The sequence below is a fragment of the Mustelus asterias genome, chromosome 24 (assembly GCF_964213995.1).
Source record: "Mustelus asterias chromosome 24, sMusAst1.hap1.1, whole genome shotgun sequence".
Lineage (NCBI taxonomy): Eukaryota > Metazoa > Chordata > Chondrichthyes > Carcharhiniformes > Triakidae > Mustelus > Mustelus asterias.
Genome location: NC_135824.1, coordinates 60,298,199 through 60,307,607, shown reverse-complemented (window position 1 = coordinate 60,307,607; position 9,409 = coordinate 60,298,199).

Genomic DNA, 9,409 nt, shown 5'->3' with positions numbered 1-9,409 from the left:
AGTCTTCACTGATCGCCTTAAGTACCGGTTCCGGTATCTGTCCTTTCATGTCATTCCACATGTCCATCTGAGTACTTGCATCTTATTAGTATCCAGTCGTCTTTCCTCACTTCTCGATATTGCCCAAGTTTCTGCACAACATAACAAGGCTGGTTTCACAACTATCTTCTGGATTCTTTCTTTCAATTTTATCAGTACTTTTCCACCACACTCCACTTCAATTACTCTAACCATAGGTTTACCGTTGATTAATTTCCAATCCCATATCTCCATCTTCTGACACCACTGACCCCAGGAACTTGGAGCTACTCACTTTCTCCGGGAGTTCAGCCACCATGTTTACCACTTTGCACTGAGTCGCTTCCCTACACTCAAACTGACAGTCCCAATGTAGAACTGAGAAGAATCACTGAATTCCTACATTTAGGGGAGGCAATGGGCCTAGTGGTATTATCGCTAGGCTATGAATCCAGAAACTCAGCTGATGTTCTGGGGACCTGGGTTCGAATCCCACCACGGCAGATGGTGGAATCTGAATTCAATTAAAAAATATCTGGAATTAAGAGACTACTGATGACCATGAAACCATTGTTGTCGGAAAAACCCATCTGGTTCACTAATGTCCTTCAGGGAAGGAAATCTGCCATCCTTACCCGGTCTGGCCGACGTGTGACTCCAGATCCACAGCATTGTGGTTGATCCTCAACTGCCCTCTGAAATGGCCTAACAAACCATTCAGTTCAAGGGCAATTAGGGATGGGCAATAAATGCCGGCCAGCCAGCGATGCCACAAAGGTAAAGAAAAAAATATCCGGCCTTTCATCAACTGATTTTCATACCCGTTTTCCCAGTGCTTTTTTCCAGTTATTTGATCATGTTCTCTTCATCCTCACCGCAGCGCTCAATGTAATCTGCCAACATCATTTACCATGGCATTTCTGGCCTCATTTGCTTAGTTTGAACATCCATGACAATCGGGAAGAGAAAGGTGTTCAGTATCAATCCTTTGTACAATTCAACTTTGACTGCTGAACTCAAATGATGTTCAATGCGTTACGAACTAAACTTAAAGATTTAAAACCTGAATGAATTATCCTAGTGTTTTTTTTAAACCCTTAGATCCTCTCCTCAATACTTACCCTCTACACTGATCTTAGTTCCCTTGGGTTCTGCTGCTCCTTCTCTGCACTGACTCTGACCTCTCTCTTCCAATTTCTGTCTGTGCACCTTCTGGCCACAGTCTGCTCTTCCACTGTGCCTCTTACCCCTCTTGCTCAACTCCCGTTCCTCCTGATTTATTAATAAATGCAATTAGTCACATCGGATTCCTTCAGCAGTCACGGGCATTCAGCCTCTGATCTTTGGGTACGCATTCGTCAAGGCGGCCTTCACGCCACACAACGCAGAATCGCTGAGCAGAAACTGATAGCCAAGTTCCGCACACATGCGAACGGCCTCAACCGGGATCTTGGGTTCATGTCACACTATCTGTAACCCCCACCACTTGCCTGGGCTTGCAAAATCTCACTAACTGTCCTGGCTTGAGACAATTCACACCTCTTTAACCTGTGCTTAACTCTCTCTCCACTCACATTATCTGCACCTGTAAAGACTTGATTACCTGTTAAGACTCACATTCCAATCATTATCTTGTAATTGAGTTTGTGTCTATATATGCCCTGTTTGTGAACCCAACTCTCCACTCACCTGATGAAGGAGCAGCGCTCCAAAAGCTCGTGATTCCAAATAAACCTGTTGAACTTTAACCTGGTGTTGTGAGACTACTTACTGTGCCCATCCCAGTCCAACGCCGGCAACTCCACATCATGGATTCCTAATGAGCCACATGTAGTTAACATATTGAAAGACTGTTTAACCTTTGGTTGGACTATTCATTAGCTCAATGGTAGCGTCCCCACTGCACAATGTTCAGAGTTCGAACATCTGGAGAGTGAAGACTGGTCCTCCAATTCTGAATCCTGACTTGACATTCGACACCCGCCCACATCAGTGGGTATGGGTGGTGCCCCCCTCATCATGCAGGCCATGGGAGCCTGTAAAATCTCCCACTGCAAAGAACAAATTCATAAATGTGGTTATAGTCATGGAAGAAAAGAAGCAAGAGTGTTGCAAACTTATTTGCAATGGGAGAAATGTGAAGATACAAAACCAGCCAATCACTTTTGTAAATCGTTCACAAATCATACAATCTTGCACCACAGGCCATTCAGCCCATTGTGACTTGCTTGATACGTCACCTTGTAATGTTAGTGTACCCCCCCCCCCCCCCCCCCCCCGAGACTCACCCACACAGGGATTGTGGTTAAATTAGCAAAATGAGCAGGCTGGCTTTGCATTGCAATACTGAGGGGGACAGAAAGACATCCCTTGTACGCCTTGGCAGCACAGTGGCTGCCTCATAGCGCCAGGGACCCGGGTTCGATTCCCGGCTTGGGTGACTGTCTGTGTGGAGTTTGCACGTTCTCCCCATGTCTGCGTGGGTTTCTTCCGGGTGCTCCGGTTTCCTCCCACAGTCTGAAAGATGTGCTTGTTAGATACATTGACCCGAACAGGCGCCGGGGTGTGGTGACAGGGGGAATATCACAGTAACTTCATTGCAGTGTTAATGTAAGCCTTACTTGTGGTTAATAAATAAATAAGGGTTGATCTGGCATGGAAAATGGTTATACTCATGCACTCTAGTTTCTAGCAATTCTTATGTTTATTTTTCAGGTGCAGAGACTTTCATCCATGGAGTGTCTAAATATAATTATACCAATTTTAAATCACTGGAAACATAGTTTTCTTAAAAAAACAAAAATCATCAATAGTTGAAATAACTCCTCAGAGGCTGGGGTACCTTCACCAGATTCCCTTTATTAAATACAAACACTATTTCATTCATAGTGCCTCTGGTACAACGTCAGAATCCGGAGTGCCAGAAGTCCTGACACTCCCAGTTTTATATGTAAATGCGACTCCCTGATCGGACAGGCAATTATGACCTCAATCAGGGAGTTCATACCCCAAGAGGCTAACCTCCAGTGTCTCGGTGAAGTCATTACACCCACCCCCATCCCAAAGTCCGAGGAACCTCGGTGGTTCGTGCACCTCATCTGTCTCTTTTGGCGTTTCAGCGCTGGGCCTGGACCCTCCAACTCGGCATCCAACATAGGAGGAGTGTATCTAACAGATGCCCATCTCTTACGACGCAAGTCCTGGAGTTTTAGTTCACCCCCTTCCTTGGGCAAAAGAGTATTTGCAGCTTAGTTTGAACTCTGGGGTTTATTTATAAAATGTTTATTTATTTTATTAGTCACAAGTAAGGTTTACATTAACATTGCAATGAAATTACTGTGAAATTCCCCTAGTTGCCACAGTCTGGCACCTGTTCGGGTCAATTCACTCAATCAGCATATCTTTCAGAACGTGGGAGGAAACCGGAGCACCCGGAGGAAACCCACGCAGACACGGGGAGAACGTGCAAACTCCACACAGGCAGTGACCCAAGCCAGGATTCGAACCCGGGTCCCTGGCGCTGTGAGGCAGCAGTGCTAACCACTGTGCCGCCCATAACTGTGGGTGTCGAAAGGCAGCACTGACTGGTGAGGGAGGACCCTCCTCGGTTCTCGGCCCGCTGAACAATCTTGGCTCAGGGGCAAATTGTGATTTTGACGCCCGCACAAGGTCTAGATGTTTTTTCCAGATGGCCTCACCTACGCCTATTCTGCAGGATACAGGCCCCTTCCTGGACTCAACCATTCCAGGTAACCATGCTGGACCACTTGTGTAATTCTTTATCCAAACCCTTTCACCAGCCTCCAATTGTCTCTCCTGGCTACTATTGTTGTGGCCTTTGCATTGGGCTTAGAATCATAGAAACCCTACAGTGCAGAAAGAGGTTATTTGGCCCATCGAGTCTGCACCAACCACAATCCCACCCAGGCCCTATCCCCATATCCCTACATATTTACCCGTTAATCCCTCTAATTTACGCATCTCAGGACTCTAAGGGGCAATTTTTAGTATAGCCAATCAACCTAACCCGCACATCTTTGGCTTCTTGTTGCTGTTTCACCTTCCCCCCCTCAGGCTTGGGAATACCAAGCTTAACCTGGTGCGGAGTCGTCTGCCATAAGCAATGCTGCGGGTGCTATTCCCGTAGTGGCATGGAGGGGTTGTCCTATAATCAAATAGCCAGTGTGAGAGTTTGGTGTCCATAGATACTGTTGGCTGTTTTTTAAACCCAATTTTTAAAGTCTGGACCGCTCTCTCCACGAGGTTGTTCGATGCTCGATGATGGTAAGACGTCGTCCTGATATGTTGAATCCCATTCGACTTCATGAATCGGGTGAATTCCTGGCTGGTGAAAGCCAGTCCAGATTCTGAAGGGACTGTTGGTTGTCTGGTCAAAGCTTGGCTTTGTTTTGTGGCAGTCTTGCGGGCAGACCTGGGCTTACTTGTTCCAGATCCTTCCTGAGGGTGATTATATAATTGCCTGCACTGAAGTGATGGTCCCTTAACTCAGTTGAACTAACATGGGTGTCCACTTCCATCAGGATACCTTGCAACTGCTATGTCCCACTAATCGCCTTTTCCAATGATAACGCCAGCTGTAGTGCCTGCGTGCAGCCCAGTTGGGCTTCCGTCAACAGCCGATTTTGGATAGTCACGTTATTTATCCCACACAGCAAACAGTTTCTTAGCATCTCATTCAGCATCAACCTGAATTCACAAACTTCTGCTAGCTGTCTCAACCTTGTTAAGAAACTCGTGACAGATTCCCCAGTCTCCTGGATTGCCGAGTAAAACCGGTACCATCTCAGAATCAGGAGTGGCTTAGGGTCATAATATTCCTTCCCTAGGTCCACCAATTCCTGGAAGGTTTTGGTATCTCGTGCCCCCAGGAAGGTTAAGCTGTGAATAACAGCAAATGCCGCTGGTCCACAAGCAGTCAGAAGAATGGCCTGTTCCTTTTCATCTGACTGAATGTCATTAGCTCTGAAAAAGTAACGCATGCGTTCCACATATTGAGCCCAGTCCTCCATGGCAGGGTCAAAGGAGTCCATTTTCCCAGAGACATGTCGTCTGGAAATGACTGATCCCCAATGCATAACTGACTGTTAGCGAGCAAATTCCTTCAGATCATTCTTTTACCTCATTGCCACTGAAATAACTCCTCAGGGAATCTGAGTTTGTAAACTCCTCAGGGAATAGAGTTTGTAAATAAAGGGAATCTGGTGATGGGACCCATCACCAGATTCCCTTTATTTACAAACTCTATTTCATCCATAGACTGTCTCTGGTACAACATCAGAATCCAGAGTGCCAGAAGACCTGACACTCCCAGTTTTACATGTAGATGTGACTCCCTGATTGGGCAGGCAATTGTGACCTCAATCAGGGACATCTTTTGACGTGATGTGGAGTTGCTGGCATTGGACTGGGGTATTGCACTCACCTGATGAAGGAGCGGCGCTCTGAAAGCTCATGCTGCCTAATAAAACTCTTGGACTTTAACCTGGTGTTGTGAGACTATCTTTTGAGGTGACCTCAATCAGGGAGTTCATACTCCAAGAGGCCTACCTCCAGTGCCTCATTGAAGTCATTACAATAGTCTTCAAAACAGGCAATCTTTTGGACATTATTTATAACTTTCTCCTCTTTCCTAATATTCTCCTTTAGTGCCCTTGCACCAGGAATCACTGCTACTGAGAAGACACGTAACTGAACTGTTCCCAGCATCTAGAAATGCTGCTCTATACCAGCTGCATAAGGGACCTTTCAAAGCTCAAGAGCTGGAAACAGAAAATGCCATTTGACAAAGAGGTGCCAGTGTACATTACAGTTCTGACTCTGGAACAGAGGTGACAAAAGTAGATCTTTGTTCCTGTCAGCAGAGACTGAGTCGTTTATGATCAGAAGTGCTGTAGAGCATGACAACCATGCATCTGCAGTCCACAAAAATACCACAATTGTTAGAAGTGCTTAGAGCACAAGTTATTTTAGCATAAACACTATAATGTAAATGATGAGCATTTTTTTAAAAAGCTGTAACAAAACAACATTTTACTCTAAATTAATGGTAACAATTATTAGTTTCCAAAAATTGAAAAACTATCAATGTGAAACAAAATTATTTCAATAGATTCTCATCAACAATGAAACAGTAGCACCACCAAAAGCAAAATTAGTATATTCAGTCACGTTCCCACTAACTACCAACAAAAATACACTTCCATTGCAAAAGGGAGGCTCAGGCACACAACTCAAATGTTTGACATCATCTACTTTTCTTTATGGTTCCCGCTTGGTTTTGAGTGAACATAAACAACTCTGCAAAATGAGCTTCAGTCAGAACTGATCTGTACTTTTATTTCACATTGAGCAAACACATAAACGTGGATGTGAACATCAAAATCAGATGAAGTCTTGACGTTCGATGCTTGTCACTTGGCAGAGTGTTCCTAAATTCATTTCAGACTCAAGACTGTTGCAACACTAACGAGACACATCCTACACTTCATTAAGAAGCCAGCGCCAACAATTTGACCTCCTACATGACAGACCTTGGCTGAGCATTTTCATGTCTTTTACCCTAATCTCGATCGCATTTACTAAATTAAAAAATATTACTTCACAGCAGCTTTTACTCATCTTCCCTACTCCCTAAAAATTACCCAATTAGAGCACGACAATTCAGAAAGGTTCATCTTCAGCCTTAACCCGGAAACCCCAAACCAGACTCGTGAAACTGAAGCCATCTTGAGCTCGATGTTCAAGTTACCAGGTTTCACTCATTACTTTGCTGTTGTTCCTCTTCAATGCCATTGCTCTCCTAGTGGTACTGTCTGCTCATCATGTTTTCTGTTGAACCACTTCCATTTAAAATGCCAATCCTACTTACGGTGGTTTCCACAATATCAATGTATGTGTAAAAGGGTCAAAACCTTCAGCAGCAGAAGAGCTCAAGTACAAGCTGCATGTGTGACCACTGAGCAAGAATAAGACTTCTTTGGATGTTTTCATTCTTCCTTGGGAAGAAACTTACAGCATCCCCCCTCATGATTTCTGGTGATTCAGGCTGGAGAGTGCAGCTTTGAGGGTATAAGACGTAGAATGCATTAAGATGTTGGGGACCAAGCACCTTGGGTAAGATATCCTTGATTGTCAGCCATAGAATTGTCCCTTGTCAAGAATTAGCCCTTGTCAAGAATTAGCTCCTTTAGCAAACAAACTGAGGAAAAAAATGGAGAGGAAAGAATGTAATCCGTTGGGGAAAGGGAGAAGGAGAATATAAGAAGAGCAAAGGATAAGCAATGCAAGGAAGAAATTAAAAATAAACCAACTGATAGCAATTGTCAGATCACTGTTAATCCTGAGACTGCGAGTCCAAATCAAATTGTGGTCATTTAAAAGTATGAATTTGGTTCTTTAAATAGAATCAGAAAATAAAAAGCTGGTTATCAGTGAAAGCGAGCACAAAGCTTCAGCTTGTTGTAAAACTCCAACTGATTCACAAAGGTCCTGTGTAGGGAAGGAAAGCTACCATTTGGCCCACTTGTCATCCCGAGTCTCACACCAATGCAGTCCTGTCGAATGATTTAACAAGTTTCTCAGGTTGTGTCAGATCACAATAAATGGAGTGTATTTTTCAGGGCTTTGAAGGATGGGCAATTAATTAATGTTGGCACTAATATGCTGAGAATTAATAAAAATAACTAAATATTTAAACTGGACAAAACAAGACAAGTGTAATTTAAATAACAAAGGACACAGTGAAATGAATGTAGTAGCTAATTATTACAACCAGATTTCAAAAGGACTGCGCAAATAACAAGGGGATAAATTATGCATTATTGACAAATAAATTTGCTATCTGTGAGAATTAATCAGCATCACATTTATTAAACTTACAAAATTAACAAGGTATTGCACTTTGAAACTAGCAATTCAAATAATTATTTCACAAGTAAAATGTTTTTCAATTAGAAAAATAGAACTTCAGAAGAAACAAGCCACTTAACAAATTAATATTTTTTTTAACTGCTAAGTGTTTAACTCATGTTTAACTTGACTTTTAAATAATGCTGTACCTCCTGCACTGTGCTCTTAATTTCTCTCCCTCACCAGTCCTTGCTTCTTCCCCTCCTCCCACCATCTTTTCCCACCTCCATATAACACCTCACTATTCTCCTTCCCCAAACCTCTCCCTCTATTCTTCTTTCTCTTTCCTTCCCCCATCCTCTTTTCCCCTCCCTATACCTCCCCCACTTCACCTCTCCCCATCCCCTTCTCCTCCCTCCTTTCCCCCCTCCCCTTCCATCCCTCTCTCCTTCCTCTGTCCAATTATCCTCCCTCCATCCTTCTCTCATTCCTCAATCCCTCTCTCCAACTCTTTCTCCTCCATCCTTCTCTCATTCCTCCATCCGTCTCTCCAACTCTTTCTCCTCCCTCCATCCCTTCTCTCATTCCTCCATCCCCTTCTCCAACCCGTTCTCATTTTCCACCTCCCCTCATTTCTCTCTTGACCCTCCATCCCCATCCTCTTGTCTCCCTCAGTCCCCTCCCCCAACCATTCAAGAAGTCCTTGAGTACTGAAACCCCTTCACCTATTGAAAACAGGCCAGTGTCGGTGTGTCAGTGAGACTGTGAGTGGTGAAACACTCCCTCCCGCCCCCAATCAGAGGTAATTAGGATTAAAAACAACAAATACATAATATTCCTTATCAATTAGCTATTAATCCCAGTGTGTGGTGGCTGGGCCCCACAGTGTGACACCATGTCTTCCCCTGTCCGTGTGGGTTTACCGCCAAGTTCAGTGTGTCTCGAAGTGTCTCTCTCTCCACCTCCAACTCAACCAGTGTGTTGCCCACTCCGCCGCCCCCTCCCCCACCACCCCCACAACCAGTGTGACTCCCTCTCCATCCTAGGGAAGATGGTGGTAATATCATAGATCCAAGCATGGTGGTAGAATTTAAATTCAATTAATGTTTTTCTTTAAAAACTGGAATTGAAAGCTAGCTGGAGTAATGGTGACTATCAAACTGTCATCAATTGTTGTAAAGACCCATCTGGTTCACTAATGACTCTTAGTGTGGCACAGCGGCAAGCACAGCTGCCTCACAGCGCCAGGGACCCGATTTTGATTCTGGCCTCACTGTCCGTGTGCAGTTTACATGTCCAACCCCGTGTCTGCGTGGGTTTCTGCTGGATGCTCCGGTTTCCTCCCACAGTCCAAACGATGTGTAGGTTTGATAGATTGGCCATGCTAAATTGCCCGTCAGTGTCCCGAGATGTGTAGGTTAGATGGATCAGCCATGGTAAATGTCTGGGGTTTCGGGAATGGGGTGGAGGGCCTGGGTAAATGCTCTGTCGGAGAGCTAGTGCAGACTTAATGGGCCGAATG